The sequence below is a fragment of the Nipponia nippon genome, unplaced genomic scaffold, assembly GCF_047370975.1.
Source record: "Nipponia nippon isolate SJK-2023a ecotype South Korea unplaced genomic scaffold, ASM4737097v1 scaffold_3, whole genome shotgun sequence".
Lineage (NCBI taxonomy): Eukaryota > Metazoa > Chordata > Aves > Pelecaniformes > Threskiornithidae > Nipponia > Nipponia nippon.
In genome coordinates this window covers 78,488,526-78,507,230 of record NW_028262347.1, presented here as the reverse complement: position 1 = coordinate 78,507,230, position 18,705 = coordinate 78,488,526, and the positions used below count along the sequence as shown (strand labels likewise).

General features: G+C 41.6%; 1 long non-coding RNA gene across 1 annotated transcript in view; it reads left to right on the top strand.

Annotated features, from left to right (window-relative positions):
• Positions 1 to 17,934, top strand: part of LOC148054715 (uncharacterized) — a 34,395-nt gene extending 16,461 nt beyond the window's left edge. Inside the window, exons 2-5 of the long non-coding RNA XR_015706298.1 lie at positions 7,812 to 8,024; positions 8,685 to 8,784; positions 15,037 to 15,243; positions 16,093 to 17,934. This is a non-coding gene — a long non-coding RNA (uncharacterized LOC148054715). The remainder of the gene's footprint in view (positions 1 to 7,811; positions 8,025 to 8,684; positions 8,785 to 15,036; positions 15,244 to 16,092) is intronic.
• The last annotated feature ends 771 nt before the right edge of the window (positions 17,935 to 18,705 follow it).

Sequence of the window (18,705 nt, the reverse complement as noted above, 5' to 3'; positions counted from 1 at the left end):
GGATAGGTCATGCCTCTTCTGCACACTGATCCCAGTGCTCTACAGCACCGAAGGCATCTCAGAGATGCCTGTGCATCATCCATACAGGCTTCTCCAGCATGAACCTGTCTGCCTCTGTCACTGTCCTCAACGACCACATCATCACACTCGAGAGCAAGGACCGCAACCGCAGCTGCCGCCTCGCCGCCCCTTGGCACTAATTGCACAGCCGCGTTGCGTACTGCTGCCCGTGAATCTGCCGAGGACCGCAGGCTTAGGGCTCTCACGACCCTACGGGATAAACTGAGGTGATCCGCAGCGTAGAGTGGCATGTACATCAGACACGGAGAGTAAAACTGTGGGAAGATTAATTAGGAAGCTGGAAACTTATCCACAATACATGCAACGTTTGTGTGCATTATTTCAGGAGATTTTTTTTTTCTTCTGAATTTGCAGAGAGCAATAAAGTGAGGAAAAACCCAGGATGGAGAATTCTAGAATTCCCTCAGCCTGACTGAAATACTTTTATTCCAGTTTTATTTGTATTACAGGAGGAATAAACTAGACTAGCACATCACTTAGAATAATCCACACAGTATACAAAAATTACTTTTATGGAAGAGGCTACAAAAAGTCAGGAGATAGTATAGATTTCAGCATGACATGACTGCAAGCAGACCTAGCTTATGCTACCTCGTTTATTATAATTTTTGGCCTACAGAACTTTTCTCTCAACTCCAGAAAATAAGTAAAGGAACAACATAGGACAGAAGTCAATTGCACTTAGGATTTTTCCAGGGTCACAGTGGTCCAGACTAATGAAGGTAAAACAAATGGAGCACAACCTCGATATGAATCTTGCTTCTTGCACTAAGTCCCATATTAGCTAGAACATAAGCTGGACATAACTGAAATCTTTACTAAGGTAGTGGTAGAACAAATTCTTGAAGACATTTATGAGAACTATCTCAGATCACATGGACAATGGTCAAACCAGGAGAGATAAAATAATAGCTTCATAACCAGTGGGGCAGCAGTTTTCTCATCAATTAGCTTCTTTTTTTAAATTTTTTTTTCTCCTTAAAGTTTTTCTATGAAGCATGTATATTATAACATGAGAGTTTTGAAAGAAATATCTATTGAGGATGTTACTAGAGTATGCAGGATTCTGTGGATGTATCTTGCTTAAGAGCAAGGATGTAAGGCATATTAGCATGTAAAAGCAGCTGAAATATTAGCCAGTCTTAGCCCATCCCAACACGGTATGGGATTTTCTGTGTCCCAGTGACTTGGACAGTACAAATGAACTGCCTGAGGGGCAATGTCGGGGCCCTGGTGGCACTGATAGACCTTACTGTCCCTGCCCAGCCCCACCTGGGACCCCCTCCCACCCCTGCCTGCAGCCCCAGGCCCCATTTCAGCCCAGCCCAGAGCTGTCGGTCCCTGCCCCAGCGACCCTGCAGCAGTGCCGACCTGCGGCTCTGCCAGCCTCCTGTCCTGTCCCCATGTCCATGTCCCCCCCATGTCCGGGGCTGGGACTGTCCCTGGCTCCCCCACCAGCCTGCCCTGCTCCCCCATGGGGAGCCCCTGCTGCCCCCAGCTCCCAGGGAGCCACCGGCCGGCATGGTGCCCTGCCACTTGGCACCTTTCGGGGCCCAGGTGCCAAGTGTGAAGCACACATCTCAAGTGCTGAGACAGGTGACCGAGTTAAGAAGAAGGGGCAAATAAAAGTGAAGTTATTAAGAGAAGTGAGAGTGAGGCAGCACATTTTCTGGCAGGATTTAGACAGATTATAATGGGGCAAAGAATAAATGGTTCAGTGAGAAAGAGGAACACAGAACAAACCTTCGTGGCTGCAGCTCAGCTATCAGTAAGAGGACAGAGCGATAACTATTGCCTAGTGAGGAAAAGAAAACTAGGCAGCAGCTCACAGGCTTACGGCACACGCTGATGCGAGGCACCCAGGGTGGCAGTGAACATGGTTTGTCGAGGGTCTTTCCTGCCTGCCTTGCACCATGGTCCACACCAGCCCCACTGTTGCTCTTGAGGATGGACCTAAAGATCCTAGAGCTTGTCAGTGGCTGCTGATGTGAAGGGGATGTAAAGTTACGCGAAACGTGAAGGCTACAGAAAGACATGGAATTATATTATAAGGAGAATACAGATAATGTTGCAAGGGAGATGATAGAGAAAAAAATTGCAAAGGTGAATGTTTGCTTGTGGTTATGTATTTATAACAGAATCCATTTTCAAAGCCAACAGAATAGATGTTTAATATTTAGCTGTGGTTCTTCAAACCCTCCAGACTGTCTTTCGTTTCCTCCTTTAGGGAAACTAGAAAGATTTTGAACTCCATTATCAATATTTTTTGCACCTTCCTGTGCTCAGGACAAGTGTCCTTGAAAGGGCAGCAGTTGTGGATTTGCTGATTGTCATGTAGACAAGGATGTTTTCAAAATAAAGGCACACAATCCATTTGTAAATCTTCCTGAATATATGAAAGTCTAATCAGGCTGAATCAGACAGCCAAACTATGGCATATCTCATTTGAATTCTCTCTTCCCCCAGGCCTTGTCTACAAGAAATATGCATACATTGTATTGTAAGTAGAAAACATGAATGATAACAATACTCAGCCCTGGTGGAGTTCTGAACGTATTTTAGTTTTAAATGCATCTGAGCATTTACCTTTTTCGTATACTGGATGTAGCTGTAACAGCCCTATATAATGCCTTTTTTTGTTGCCAACAGTATAGTCCTTAAGCAACACAACCTTCCACTGCCTCATTTTTCCTTACTGTTAGTAGCTGATGGTATTTTCTGCAGTAAGCTACATGTTTATTGATTTGGTAGGTCAACAGTGATCTTGCATACCCTACTCGTGCGAGTAGTTCCTCCTTATGGGAGGCATCCTATTGAGTACAGATGTATTGGTTGTGTGGGTATGATTTGTGGGTCTTCTCTCGGTTCTGAGAAATCTCCTATTTTATTCAAGTAATAATTTGCTGGTTATTGTGTATACTGAACTGCTGGCTGGTTTTGATTTTCAGCGTTACCTTTCCTAGTCTATATGTAAACAGTGACCACTGTTTTTTTAAACTGACCACCACATCATTGAAAACAGTGTTCTTCATGGCTGTCTCTCTTATAGTACCTATTTGAAATGTCTTTCTTCTCAATGACAAGCATTTGAGGAAAAACTTTGCTACACAAGTAAGCAACAAGTTCAGTGTTTCTGAGCAGTATAGGTAAAATGAAGTTCTACCACCCTCAGGGTAAGGGGCAAGGTAGCTTGTGAGATCCCATTGCTGGCAGCAGCAAAGGTCATTTCTGTGGTCATGGCTTGGTGGAAGTAATGGGGAGGCCTGAAGTAGGTTGCTTGGGCTGTGGAGAAGAGAGGTGGGAAAAGTGATCCTAGCAGGGCTGTGAAAGTCTGTAGACAGAGAGGTTTCTTTTTTCCAGTATAGTTTGAGGGCTGCAACCTGCTTATAAAGGGTCTTCATGGTGGCCATCGTTATACTTCATTGGTCCATGACCTTTGATTGTAGATGGCCATACTGTGCAAAGCAAGTTGCAGATACAGGATCTTCTCTCCCAGTCCATTCCCCTTAACTATCTCCATGATTCAGAGACCCTGTTATCTCTTCACATCCTAATGTAGGATCTGAATGTGCACAGACATTTGGTTCTGCTCTGTCTGCCCCCACTTCCATCTCACTTGTGCTGAAAGCCCTAATCTGGTTGAAGACTGAGGAGGGAGGACAAAGATGAATTAGCACATATGGCTGTCTCCCTCTCCTGTGCCAGAAACGGGAGGAGCAGCTGAAGGCAGACTGTCCTCCCCTTCCTCTCCCCTGCTCTTCTTCGGTGAGCTCATGCTTTCCACATAGGCAGCAAGTCACGGCTGCTCTAAGTAGCCATTTACCTGGAAGGCATCTGCCTAGAAGGATCCCTGGTACCTCTCACGTTGTATTTGGTTTGCATGGCAAGGTTTTGGTAGCGGCGGGGCTACAGGGGTGGCTTCTGTGAGAAGCTGCTAGAAGCTTCCCCTCTGTCCGATAGAGCCAATGCCAGCTGGCTCCCAGAAGGACCTGCCACTGGCCAAGGCTGAGCCCATCAGCAACGGTGGTAGCGCCTCTGGGATATATTTAAGAAGGGGAAAAAACCTGCTGCGCAACAGCAACCAGAGGAGAGGAATGAGAATATGTGAGAGGAACAGCCCTGCAGACACCCAGGTCAGCGAAGAAAGAGGGGGAGGAGGTGCTCCAGGCTCTGGAGCAGAGATTCCCCTGCAGCCCCTGGTGAAGACCACAGTAAGGCAGGCTGTCCCCCTGCAGCCCGTGGAGGTCAACAGTGGAGCAGATCGCCACCTGCAGCCCATGGAGGACCCCACGCTGAAGCAGGGGAATGCCCAAAGGAGGCTGTGACCCTGTGGGAAGCCCGCGCTGGAGCAGGCTCCTGGCAGGACCTGTGGCCCTGTGGAGAGAGGAGCCCAGGCTGGAGCAGGTTTGCTGGCAGGGCTTGTGACCCCGCGGGGGACCCACGCTGGAGCAGTCTGTTCCTGAAGGACTGCACACTGTGCAAAGGACCCACGCTGGAGCAGTTCGTGAAGAACTGCAGCCTGTGGGAAGGACTCATGTTGGAGAAGTTCATGGAGGACTGTCTCCCATGGGAGGGACCCCATGCTGGAGCAGGGGAAGAGTGTGAGGAGTCCTCCCCCTGGGGAGGAAGGAGCGACAGAGACAACGTGTGATGAACTGACTGCAACCCCCATTCCCTGTCCCCCTGTGCCACTCAACGGGAAGAGGTAGAGAAATCGGGAGTGAAATTGAGCTCAGGAAGAAGGGAGGGGTGGGGGGAAGGTGTTCTAAGGTTTGTTTTTTCTTTCTCATTACCCTGCTCTGATTTGATTTGCCATAAATTAAATTAATTTCATAGAATGAATCACAGAATGCTTTGGGACGGAAGGGACCTTTAAAGGCCATCTAGTCCACCCCCTTGCAGTTGGCAGGGACATCTAAAACTAGATCAGGTTGCTCAGAGCCCCATCCAGCCTGGCCTTGAATGTTTCCAAGGATGGGGCATCTACCACCTCTCTGGGCAACCCGTTGCAGTGTTTCAAGTTTTTCCCCAAGTCGAGCCTGTTTTGCCCATGACGGTAATTGCTGAATGATCTCTCCCTGCCCTGGTCTCGACCCATGAGCCTTTCGTTGTATTTTCTCTCCCCTGTCCAGCTGAGGAGGGGAGTGATAGAGTGGCTTTGGTGGGCACCTGGCGTTCATCCAGGGTCAACCCACCACACACATCATCACCGCTGTGCTCTGTGTTTGTTGTGTACAACTTCTTAGCACTGTGGGCCTTTTTCCCCTTTACTGAGCAGTGCTTTTTTTCTAAATTCATTAACATAAAGTAGTTTCTTAATTTTGCATATGACATGATAGCCCAAGGAGCCAACAAACAGTGATGAAAAAGTTAATAATTTCATTTATTGGCTTGTCAGACACATCACTGTGGTCAGTGTGTTTTGTACTAGCATGGCTGGGTGATGGCCGAGGTGCACACTTTATATCTCTTTTTTATTGTCATTTCATTATGCTGACTTTAAAAGTCAGTTTGTGGCTCTTTTGTTTATTCAGAAGTCCTCCTATTTGCCCTCCTGAAGAATGGGGAGAGATTTGACATCTCTAAAGTATTTATGGGATGGGAAAACATTGATGCTAAATTTAGTATGAATGATATGTGTTTTGATTGTTATCTTCGCAAGTAAAAGTCATTCGAGTACTACTTTCCTAACTTCTCTGCTTGTTTGTCTCTCTTGGCAAGGAGATATCATTGCAAATTTCCATTATAGAGAAGAGATGACAGAAAGTTTGACATGCTATCATTATGTAAAAGAATACCAACTCACACCTTGTTACTGGCAATTACTGTACTCCTAAGAGTAACCTTTTTCTTACCATCAGAGACGTTTAAACCAGATGCAAAATATGAGGGAGCTTATATCATGTACTCTCATAAATTGTGCTCTATCATCTTTCTGAAAAACATTATTGACTAACTGGAGCTTTCCACTGCAGTGAGCTCATTTAACACCAGCCAGGAAGAAAGCCTGATACTATGGCTTTGCTTTGCTTGGTTTGCAGCCATTACATTTGTGTTCTTATCTTAATAAATGTGAGCTACACTATGAATAGACTTCATCTGAATTAAAGATAATTAAGATAAGGTTGGCTGCAAAATCTGTCACCTTTTTCTCCATCTGTCATCCATAGCAATGAGACCACTTTTCCTGTACAGTAGATATGATGTGATTCCATTGCCTCTCCCCAAGAGAGGAGAGACGCTTTTTTGGTAGCTGAGCTAGTTGAAGATTCATTACAGTGTGTATAATTAATGAGTGTCAGCAATAAGACAAACGATAAACTTCAGCGTTCTTTGGGAAAAAAAAAAAAGCATTTTTGGAAAATAACTTTGAAATAAATGTTAAAACGAGGACTCTAAGAGGATCAACATTTAAGGGGGCTACATTTAATGTCTGAATTACTTGAAACTGCAATTTGCTTTTATCAGAATCAAATATTCTAAGAAAATGGTACTCAGAGCTATTGTACAAGATATTTTTTAAGTCCTTGTGATTCAAGTATAGAAAAAATGTCAGGAAACATTATGATTTGTTCTCATCTTTTATTTTTCAAAATCCAAGATAATAAAGCCCTCATTTCACACCTAGAAATACTTGAAATAATATGCTCTTCAGGGGGGAAACAGACTGAACAGCAGTTAAGCTATTCTTTTCACTAAACCAAATAATAGGCTTTAATAAAAAGCCTCTTCTTAGCTGTATTGTCCATTATTAACATTTCTACATCAGTCCTGAAATATACTTATTTCTAAAGGACTCTTGATGCTGCTTTTTCCTCAAGAGAGAGGGGTAATCTATACGTTAGTAGCTGCTGCATATGGCTGACTGACCCACCAGTTTTGCCTGTCCACAGAAAGCTACGTTTTCTACAGCCAGCTGCTTTTTGTGAGCCAAGAAGGAAGACGTCTCCGACAGTGGTCACCTGAGTTTGGTCACTCATCCCTGTGTGAAGTGCATGGCAACTTAAATAAGCTTGCTAAAAATATTACGCACAGTGCACTTGGGATTGCAAATGCTTTGAATTTTCTGTGTATTCGTGAAGATTAAAGGAGATTTAATACCAACCAAAGGGATCATTAATGCTAGGGGGGCTGTCTGTATTGAACCATAGCTGAAATATGTACTGAATATTTTGAAGGCAAAACCTTTCATTTTGTTTAACGTTGCTGTCTCCACGCATCCCTATAACGAGGAGGCCAGGACTTCAGGTGTTAAAGCATGGAGCCCGCGGATTCTCTCCCTCTCTGAGTTCAGCATCCCGCAGATCAGAAAACCTCCAGAGTTTGTACTCAAGTGCCCAACAGCTTCTTTAAACCAACATATTTAATCTTTATAGCCGGAAGAGAACAGAACACAAGAGAAAGGCATTTTAACGCAGTAAAAGAGCTATATGCCTGTCTTTCTTACCCTAAGGCCTTTGCCCTGTAGTACCGAGTCACAGTTTTGCTTCTTCAGGTCTTACAGTGGAATCAATGCACTTTATTCGCTGTGGAATTTCTTTAGGGAGATTATTTTAGTCTGTCTTCATTTTTTAACTGTTGCTGTTCTTTTGGATCACTTTGCTCCCAGATTGGCAAAACCAGCTGTGTTAACATTGCTCATAGTCTGTCACAGGCTGGAGATTATTACGTATATTACTCCACTGTCAGGGCTTGATCTTATTTCAGTATAGTTATGATTTTCTCCCTAGGAATTATTTTCAGGTAGATCTTTCTCCAGACCTGGCCTAGAGCGCAGCCTCAAAACTACTGAAGTGGCAATAACCTCTAAAACTGATGAAGCAATGTTGAGAGGAATAAACAAGAGGTAGAACAGGAGTGAATGCTAATTCCGTAGTCATCAGATCTGCCATTTCCAGAAAAGAAATGTATTTAGTCACGTCTTGAAAGCAGCATCTTCTAAGGTAAGCGCAAACATCTTTCAGTGATCCTCCACTCTGTGTAGCAGGAGGCTGCTTACTTGAAACCAATGAATAGTTTAAGTCAGCTTTCTAGCCAGTCTGTCATTAATTAAATGAACATACAAATGTCTTAAACATTCTGATTACCTTATATAATACAGTATCACAATAACTGATATTTAAAAATTGACTTTATGTCCTTTGCAGCTTATGCAAACTTCAAGGTTATTGACTAATCTGGTTCTTACTCTGGTAGGTGTAGCTGAGTGCCAGTGAGAAAGGACTGCTCAGAGGTTCCATTATGTTTTGATAAACACCCTGTCTCAAGGCAAGGTGTTTCTTCCAGAATGCTATTTATGACATTTTTTCCCTTAAGGAAATATCCCACAATAAACTGCTGAAAAATGTTATATTTTTGCAGCAAATGTGAAATTTTCAAAGGCATTGGCAGTGTGCCTCATCAGTCCACAAGCAGGTTTGAAAGCCACAGGGAGTTTTGTGTAGGGAATATGTTTCCTACCAATGCAAATTTCACTAGTCCAAACACAAGAAAAATTTCCATAGTTGCTAGTTTTTTTATGTGTTGTACTGTACCACCACGGAGCTGCATGACCAGAAGAAAAAAAAAATGTTTTTTTGTTTTTTTTTCTTGTGGAATAACAGGTCTAGCATATTAAGGAAAATGGACCCAGGCCTTGGATCTGAAGTTGAGAACAAACAACGTGATCACAACTTTTCAGTCATCATCTTAGAGGCCAAAACTGTAAGTGAACAGGCTAGGGCTTGTGTCTTCATCAGATGGTAATTATGCTGTGGCTATTCCTGCTAGCTTTTGGCTAGCTCGGGGAGCATGTTGCCAATACACAAGGTATTATATGGGATCCTGGCCATTTTATCATCTGAAATTGTGGTGGTCATTTTTCTACCTGGAAATATGTAATCAGATGGCCATCTATGTACCTATACAAAGATTAAGCAATAATATAATGATGACATGAAATCTGTTAAATGCTGCTTTCTTTCTATTTGTCCTGTCCTAGAAGGTTTAAAGACAAGATCTTCTATGTACTATTGCCAATTTTCTGGGTACTCCTTGGATAGAAAGTATCCGCAGCCTGGCTCACAGCTGGGTCCTTTGCCTGTAGAGTAAAGTGTATAGATTTATGGGTTACATTATGTTGTCTCTTAACAGAGGAAAGTTATTTTCCCCTGTCTGAAAAAGAAGCACTTTTATTTTAGAAATCCCAGGGTCTCTCACTTCGTATCCTCAGTATAACCATGCTGTAACTGCCCTTATGAAATAGGATCTTCCCTCAAACACGACAGTAATTTCCCAAGTAAACTTTTAACTTCATTAATTAACCAAACAAAAGCAAATCCACTGGCCGAAGAAGAGCAGCCATTTTCTGCAGCTTTTCCCACAACTGCTCTGGGAACAGATGTAAAGAATGATTTAAGTATCCCATTACTATAATTTGATTTTTTCTATTACTTACCATTTTTCTGTAATACTGTGTACTGATAATCATGTTACTTCATTAAAGAGAGCTTCAGCTTCTTTCGGAGAGTTGGTAAGATATTTAGAGCAAATCAATTTTGTGCTGTTAGCACTTGGGTGGAAGGATTTGCTATAACAAGTACCTCCCATGGCAACTCCTGTACCATAGCATCAAGTGTGGGCTAATCTCTAAAATACAAAACACTTCTTTCAAGAAGCCACACAGCAATGCATGAAGGAGACCCTTTTCATCCTTGCAGTGGGATGGTGGAAAGGAATGTTATAAGCTCAGGATGAGGTTATAATTGTACTGTGCTGTCCCAGACATCAAGGTTTTTCTGGCTCCCGGCAGATACTTTACTTGCTGAAAGCCCCCGTAACACAGCAAAGTGGGTGCTACGTGGTTTTTTTTTAGGGCAGATCATCAAGGTTGCTTGCGTATGGTGGCATATCTGTGGCTATGGCATATCAACCTTTCACACTGGAGAGACTTCTTCCAAACTTTTCCTTTCTAGGAGACAAAAATTATATATGATAATTTTTACTTCTCTCCCTGCCAGAGGGCCAGGTGACAATCTTCAGGCGTACATGAGTGCGCTACAAGAGTAGCAGTAGAATTTGACCCTCTTTTTTCCTCCACAGGGAAGACGGACATGGAGTGAGATAGTGTCTTTCCCTATGTTACAGCTGCCTCTTTTATGCTAGCCCTATTTTACTGCATTTTTAAAGGGAATGTCAAAGGGATTACATAACAAGAGGACAGATGGTAAAACTTCCAGGAATACAGCAACAACGCATGCAGTTAGGTGTTTCTGGATTTAGGGTGAACCATCCACGTGCAAACTGAAAAATTGGAAGTAAGTGCAAATGGCAGCAAGAGCTTCACCAGATCCTAGTGCAGGCAGGTGGGCTGCGATGTCCTAATGGCAGCGGGTGTTACTGGGGGGAGCTCCTGCCCACAATATTTAAAATGTCATTAATTTGTTTCATGATAAAATTAAGGAGGGGGCACTGAGGAGGAAAGAGAGAAGGGGCAGACGTGTTATTAGTACCCTAAAGGTGAAAAAGCATTTAAATTGCCTCATTTCTTTTAGCATTCACTGTTCTAGACTAAGGGGAACCACCAAGAGACAGTTGTTTGCTGGAGCCTGTTGGACAGCCTGAATCCCCAGCGGTGAGGCACCTTTCAGAGGCTGTCCAAGTTCTTCCATTCAGCCAGAAATTCTCATGTGGCGCATAAAGTTTATACAGTCGCTCAGCCTGTGCACTGATGGCACATCACATTTTCATGAGACTGGAACTGTGGGCATTATGTGGCTAATAGCCACTGTTTGTTGGAATGTTAAAGCTCTAAATTATATGAAATCTTAGATACAATTCTGACCATACCAAGTACAAGCTTGCAAAGCCTATTCAAAATATATTTGTGATGCTGTGAGACCTGCAGGCTCCAAAGGCGTAGCCAGAAGAGGCTTGTATGTAGAACTAGTGTTCAGCTGCATACTGAAAAACTGGAAATGGTGTTCTGCCAAAGATGATTTGGAAGCCAACCGATCAATAAATGGTGCTCAGGTAAACACTTGTGCCTAATCATTTATTCCCTTCAAACATTGACAATAAGGAACGTTCTAATAATTACTCAATGTCATAGCCTCCAGGAAAGAAAACAATGGGCTGAGTTCATCCCTGGTGTAACCGTAGTTAAATTTGCCTTTTGCAGTTATTTAAAACATCTTTTAGGGAACAGCAAATTGGGTCTGGCATTGCATTTGTTCAAAGACTATGTATGAGTAAGCCTTTATTCCTATCTGTCCTCTAAAGCCTCTGAAAAATTGGCATGGAGTATCAGGGGTGTTAAATCATTAAATCTATTTCTAAACACATTACATCTATTTCTATAAACTTTCCCCAATTCTTGTTTGTTTGTTTTTAATTTGAGTCCAAATTGAGATCCAGAATTTAATTTCTGGATCTCTATTTCTTTCAGCAAATAACGATACTGAAGTTAAGCTGGGAAACGAGTTGCAGTTTTACCAAAGCAATTTTGCCTGCATATAAATCCATGTTAACAAGAGCTTTGAAAAACTCTTCTGGCAGGTCATTTACCTTTAGTCTGTCAGAATATTGTTCAAAAATATGTTGTGGTGGTTTTGCTTGTTTGTTAACCAAAATTGTTTGACTCGTTTTTTCAAATTCATGACAAATCAAGGGTCACTTGAAAGTTGCTTGTTTCAGTGGCATCCTTGATTGCCTTGTATGATATGTATTAAGAAGCCCAGGTCAGTATTGCATTATTTTTGCTCTCTTAGTGGACTATTGAGACCTTTATGGAAAAGTGGAAGAAAATGAGATTTCAAGGAAACAAAATGAATCCTAATTTCAGCACATGTTCCTAAAATACTTCTGATATTTTTCACAACTTGCTGGTAATAAATACCACTAGTACAATCCCTCCTGGAAGATGAAAGAAAGAAAAGGAAATTCAAAGTTTTAATCCAAACATATGTAAGTATAAATTCAATTCTAACCAATGTCAGTTATTGCTTGATAATCCTTGTCCAGGCTGATAAGACCAGTGGGCCTTTGGTCTTTTGATTTTATTGATATACTGTATTTAAGGCCTATTTCTTTCTTTTAATCAGCTAAAAGTATTATGAAGAATATATTATAACAAGGTATCGTTACCTACTCTTAGTAGGTACTGGAAAAAAAATAAAAGGAATATGAAGCTGGACAAATATATTTATTCTGAAAATCAGGATTTTGACATGGCCAATACACATCGGGAAAGATGAACTTTTAAATACACAACAGTGAGACAGCAATTCATTTTCAGATCAATACAATACAATGACAGTGGTAGTCTTTGCATTGATTTCAATATTCAGTGAGTTGAGTCTCCTGATAAACACTTTTTTTTAACGCACGAAAGTGTCCTCCTGACACGTCTTTATAGCTATCCAAACTTGGGATGGTATTTAAAATTCTGCTGATGGTTTTGGGGGTTTTGCTTTTTTGTTTCAATCTTGACATACTTCTGTGTGTTATTTTAGCCCTCATTGATAAACTTGTTTACTTAAAAAAAGTTTTAACTTTTTTTTGAGTCTCTAGCTTTTAGATTATTGTCTAATTATTATCTATTATTTTAGATTAGGGACAGGGTGCTAGGGGTCAGGTGTGCCTGACAGAGGGAGAAGTGTTTCCACGTGGGGCTGACAGAGCTTTTTTTCACCTGAGTAGCATCACCCGTCTAGGAAGAAGAACTCAGAACTAAGACAGAGACAGGAGGGATCAAGATGCCAACTGCCCTTCCTCTTACAAAGTTTCAGTAGATGGAAATGAGCAATGATTTGACAGGACCCCAATCCAGAATGGTGGAAAGAAAAGGAATCTGTCTGACCCTCTAATCCAATCCCTGCAATAGATTCAAATAACCGTATTAGGTTATATATATATACACACACATATATGTATGCATATATCTTTATGTATGTGTGTGTTTACCAATATAATTTTTCAATTGCTTATGGTTTACCAGACATGCTGTAATGCCTCACAACTTACTGTTATGGTGTACCCATAAAAAAAAATGTAGCCAATTTTTAAAATGTGTTATTACCCAATATATTATAGGGGCTTCTGTGGAGCAATGACACTCCATTGCATACATATGTGTTTCAGTAACTTAAGAAACTGCATTATTTACTGAATGGAATATATACATATATATATATATATATATATATATAAAGATTTCTGCTACCAGTCTTTCTGCATGTTGGATGAATTGCTAAAACGATGAAATGTAAAAGACAAGGTGGGATAAAACAGAAGTCTACATATAAACTCCACCTTTAAATATATAGTATATGCTAAAATGCTATGAAATCTCTTTGAAGTCTGTCATTATTTTGCATCCATTATTTTCAAATATTGACCCTTTTGATAGGATGAGATTAACTTAACTCGTGATGGTGTCGCTGGCAGTTGAGATATCTCTGTATACTTTCTCCACTTGAAAGCACTGTGTATTTGTGTCCCATTCTGTGGCACCATGGAGGGTTTCTCCTAAAAAGAAAATGGGTGTCTCTTCAAAGAAAAAGTCGCTGATGTGGAAAAACAACAAAACCAATTTCTGAGAATTAAGCAGCATATCAAAACCCGTGTAGCTCTCGGCTTAAATTGTTCAGCGCGGTCTTATATTCTTCTGAGCAGTTCAGAAGGGAGCCATTTCCTCCTTGTTTTCTAAGTCTGAGCCCCTAAAGATTGGGTAATGGATGAGAATAAAAACACTTTGATGATAAGAGGTTTACAATGGGATCATTGTCAGATTTGTACCTCGAGGGCTCTACTGGGGGCCATTGTCGTGCCTGTTTCCTTTCTGCTAGCGAGTGGATCCTGGTTCTCATTGAGGTATAGTGAGAGATCAGCGTAGCTACCCAAGAGCCAGCAGTGCCTCATCTTTCTTGTCAGCCTCCCAGTACTCACTGTGACAAAGTGAAAGGCTTTGGAAAAACCAGACTCATTCAGTGTAATTGAACTAAATGGATAATAGGACACTTATTAGAGCATTAAACAGAAGAATACTCTTTGCCGGCTTTTGCAAAGACTACAGCTCTTTGTCATTTTATAATAGACATTCACTTAGGAGTCTATTCTTTTTTGTGTGCATTGGGATTTTTAAGATATCTAACTCCCATCAATATTAATGGGAGTTGTGCAAGTAAACCCTGGGAATTCAGAAAAATAAAAAATGAGACCTTTGTGTTTCTAGGAAAAATGTGACCAAAAGCCTAGAATAACTCAGAGTCTGTAATTGTTTGTTTCTATTATGGGACTATTGTGGAGGCAAAAAAGAGCTCAAATCACAAATAAAAGCCAGCCACACAAGGACAAATTCTACAGTCCCAACTTAGCCTAGACAGTAACTTGCCCTTCAGACAACCGAAGTCTGTCCAGTTATCTCAGCTTTCCATGGAGTAAGAGGGAACTCAGAATACAGCAGCCTAGCTCAGGGTGATCCTCCCGCTCCCCAGTCGGAACCCTTCATACACATTTCTTACCCTCTTGCTCTGCTGACATCAGTCAGAAAGATACTTTTCAACATGAGGAATCAGGTGTGTGTTTTTATCCAACGTTGCGATTTGAAAATACTGGCAATGCTGGTAATTTCACCTTTCCAGTTCAGCTCTGCATAGATCCAATACTACTCAGTTTGCAGCTTATTGGTGTCTTTTACCCTTAAAATGCTTGGCGAATGTTAAACCAGATTTTCTTGTCATTTAATCAATGCATCGGCATAACCCAGAGCTAGGTGTGAAACCATTAGAGTTCACAGCACTTGTAAATCGGGTAACCCAGGAAGAGATGATTACTCATGAGCATTTCTCTTACAGAGGAAGTATTTCAGCTGGACACCGTTGTTAATATCAAAACTTACATGATGAGACTAACCTTGCAGTAAAAGAATCCCAACTTCTAGTGTTTTTTCACCCTGCCATTTCTCTTGTTTTACAGGTGGAGAAACTGAGGGAGGAATATGGCTCTAAATTGCTGTAGTCTGGAAAGCGAGTGGAAGTCAGGAGCAGAATTAAAATTCAGTCACCACTGCTGCCCTTCACTAAAGCATCCCTCAGTCTTTCAGAGTAACTTGTTTCTTGTGAACCCAGCTGGCAGTTAAAATGAAAGTATTGGAGTGAAGAAGGAACCGGGGAGAAAGGACAGGTAGTACAGTTCTGCATTCTCTTTTTATTAATACATGGAAAACCAGAGAGATTTGTCTGGTATAGAGTGCAGCCTGACTCTGTTTTGCCTCCTCAGTTGCTACAGTAGCTGAAGAAATGTCTTATTTGTCCCTCATGGTTTCCTTATTAAGCTGGCATAGTGCGTCCTGCATTCCAGCTTATAAAGGAGTTGGAATTTTCCCCCAAGATATTTTACCAAATGGAGCAGTACACATCTGCTCACAGCTGCAGTGAAATGTTGATCCTTTGGGGTCACCTGTGGCAGTGCTGACGGTGAGAGTAAAACCGGGTTTCTTCAGGCAGTGAGTTAGTTTTTCTATTATTTGTTTAACCTCTCTCAAATAAGCAAGCCCTGGTTTTGAAAAAATAGACTGCTTAGGGAAGCAGCTATATATACACTTAATAGGCCCAATTCCCATCTCATTTACCTTCATGTAATCAGAAACAAACTTGTCTAATGCAGAACAGTTATATCAAAGTAGAACCAACCTGACAGGAGAGATCAACCCATTACATTTGAGGATCCTCTATTATCTTTTCTTAAAGACAGGAGGTTGCCTAATAAAACTGCTCCTGTGTAACTGAAAATTATGCTTTAGGAAGACTTTCAGCGAGGTGGCTATTCCTTTTGATTTATCAGGTATTTATACCGAGGTCTTTTGAATGCCTGAAATAACCCTCTCTATTTTTTTCCGAATTGGGAGCATTTCGGTTGCCTTCCACTAGATGGCTACAGGGAAAGCAGTTTTGCAGGGAGCAGGAGCAGGCAGCCCTTAACGTCTGCGGGAAACTTTTATTTGGTAATTTTTTCTTTTCCTTTCTGATTCAGTCTCTGACTACCCGATGCAGCTGAGTGCCCCAAGCCTAAAACTCCTGTTCAGTGGGGGCTGGAGGGAATTACTGCCTTGGAGGAACCTGCAGCAAATCAAACAAGATGATCCGTTTGATCCTGGTTTCATTCAGCACTACTTTGCACACCATGGCCACGCTCAAATTGTACGTCCCCACCAGCAGCTTGAAGGAATATCCTGAGTGTTGTGTGCAGCAGACCTTAACACTGGCCCCTGTTACGTGGTAGATAGAAAACAAGGTATAGCCTTGCACAGATGATGCTATGGAGGGTATTTAGCCATAGTGCTGTGGCAATTAATACTGTGCCCAACTTTATCACCTGCAGCACCACTGTGATCCAGAGCAGGTGTGGGCACCTGACTTTGTTTTCCCCAGATTAGTCGGAGCTCCTGATTCCAGTTTTCTACCAGCTGTAGGAGGACAGAGAGTACCGGCTCGAGTGTAAAATCCTGCTGGGACTACGCTCTCTTGTCAATTCTTTCTGAACATATTTAAATTGGGAAAGTGAACTTATACTAGGTCATCGTTTTGAGTTATGTGGCGGTGGTGTTTTTGATCTTGGGGTAGAAGCCCAAGGCTACTGCCTCGATGGATTTTTCTGGAACCAACTTAGCTCTAAGGGCATGAATATTAGATGGTTTTAACTGGGACTAGTGAGATGTAGCAGGTAAGATTTCTGTCATTTCTTTTAGCCAACAGCTGTGCATGGGAAATTTCTCCTAATTATAACAACTTGTTGGTTTGTTTTTTTTTTTTTAATGTACTTTTCCTTATTGGTCTGTGGCACATGAAGGCAATATAATTATTTGCATTTTATAAATTGGGAAATGGAAGCATCCCCCAGTGAGGTGGCTTCCTCAAAGCCTTCCAGCCTGTCTGTGGTGGACCTGGAAGGACAGAGGTTAAAAATCCCATGAATCCCAAAAGAGATGGGGAAGTGGGGAGACCAAGCTGCAATGTCCTGGGCATTTTGGTTTGGAGGTTTGGCTGGAGGGAGTAATGTAGCTAATGTTATTGGAAAAACTCCTGCTGACTTCTTTACTGGCTTTATTTGTGCAGCTCAGGACACAAACATGCAGACACCCTAGAGAAGACTTTTTTTAAAGCCCTATTTTTGCCTAAACATCATGTTGAATCTGTAATTTACTCTCCAGAAAGCTAAGGATGCAAATAGTAACCCAAAAGTAAATTAATCTAGAGCGATGGAAGGTGTATTGTAAACAAAAAACAGTGTGGAAGAATGGAAAAATCCTGCTTAATCTTTATGACCCACATTTTCCCCATTTCATGTAATATTTTAAATCTAGACAATCAGATATAAGTCCATACATGAAATATATTAGCCTGAATTAGTCTGAAACATATTAGTCTGAATTCTGATTTATGTTAACCAAGGTTTGGCCGTATCGTGGGGCATGACTCTCCTTTGTCTGTTGCCCTTCCTAGCTGCAACAACAGAGCTGAAACTCTCCTCACAACCCCAGTTTTTGTGGGTTTTGTGAATTTATTCCTGCCCCCCCCAATATATCTTTCTGCTCTGCACTTTCTGCATCTCTGAATATAACTGTTTCTATTGTGTTTCAAGGTATAAGTCTCAGTCAGGATATAATCCTCTGTGTTCTTTTGCTGTAAATTAGTACAGTATTTTGTGTGGGAGCATATGTAGGTGTAGTGGTAGAAATAGTCATCTTTAAAGTTCACAAAATGAGTGTAAGTCAGACTTTTCTACAGTTTAATTTTAAAATATTTATGAAGGACAACCTGCCACTTTTCTTGCAGCCTCAATTATGCTGTGTGGGAATATAGTTCTACTGTGCCAGTGGTTTCTGATATATCCATTGCTTTAATGAAACTCTATTCTGTAGCTTACATACAGCTAGGGAATAAAGGTGAGAACAGAGAAGTGCCTACTGCGTCATCCAATTCTGTGTGCTGTATGAAATTCTGTATATTGGAAACTTGTGGTCACAGTTAAGGTAGTTCTTGCACAAATTCTAGTCCATGCTTATATTTTATCAGTGGCTGTGATTTAGCACAGCCAGCATGGGTCTTGGGGTAGAGAATGGTGATGCTGTGGTAGGAGGGGGACAAATCTGGACTGGTGCGTGCACAAGTGACTGAGAGCACCCACACTTCAACAGCTGTATTTCTCCCCCAGTTTACCAGGACATCTGAGACTTGCTGCTGCTCTTGCTATCGCTTCATCTAACGCGCTATTCTGGCCCACCAGTACAATGTCAGTATCTCAACTGCCTATGTTTACCCTAGTTTATCTTTTGGGACTTGTCAACAACAAAGGACTCTGTATAGTCAATCCCTGCGTTACTTTGTACCACCTGCCATTTAAGAACATCTTTCACCTAATTCCTAGGGCAGCCCTCTCCCTACCACAAGGATACTTTTTCTTAGAATATGAATTGATATCTATCTCTAGGAACCAAGTGTGGAAAACAAGATATAAGCTGTACTTCACGTGTAAGTTAAAGTCAGTATTTCAAGGAATAATTACGTTTATGGATGGGATCCTCAGTTTCCACACAGGAACATTTTGAAGAATCAGATATTAGAATCAACATATTAATTGTGGCAT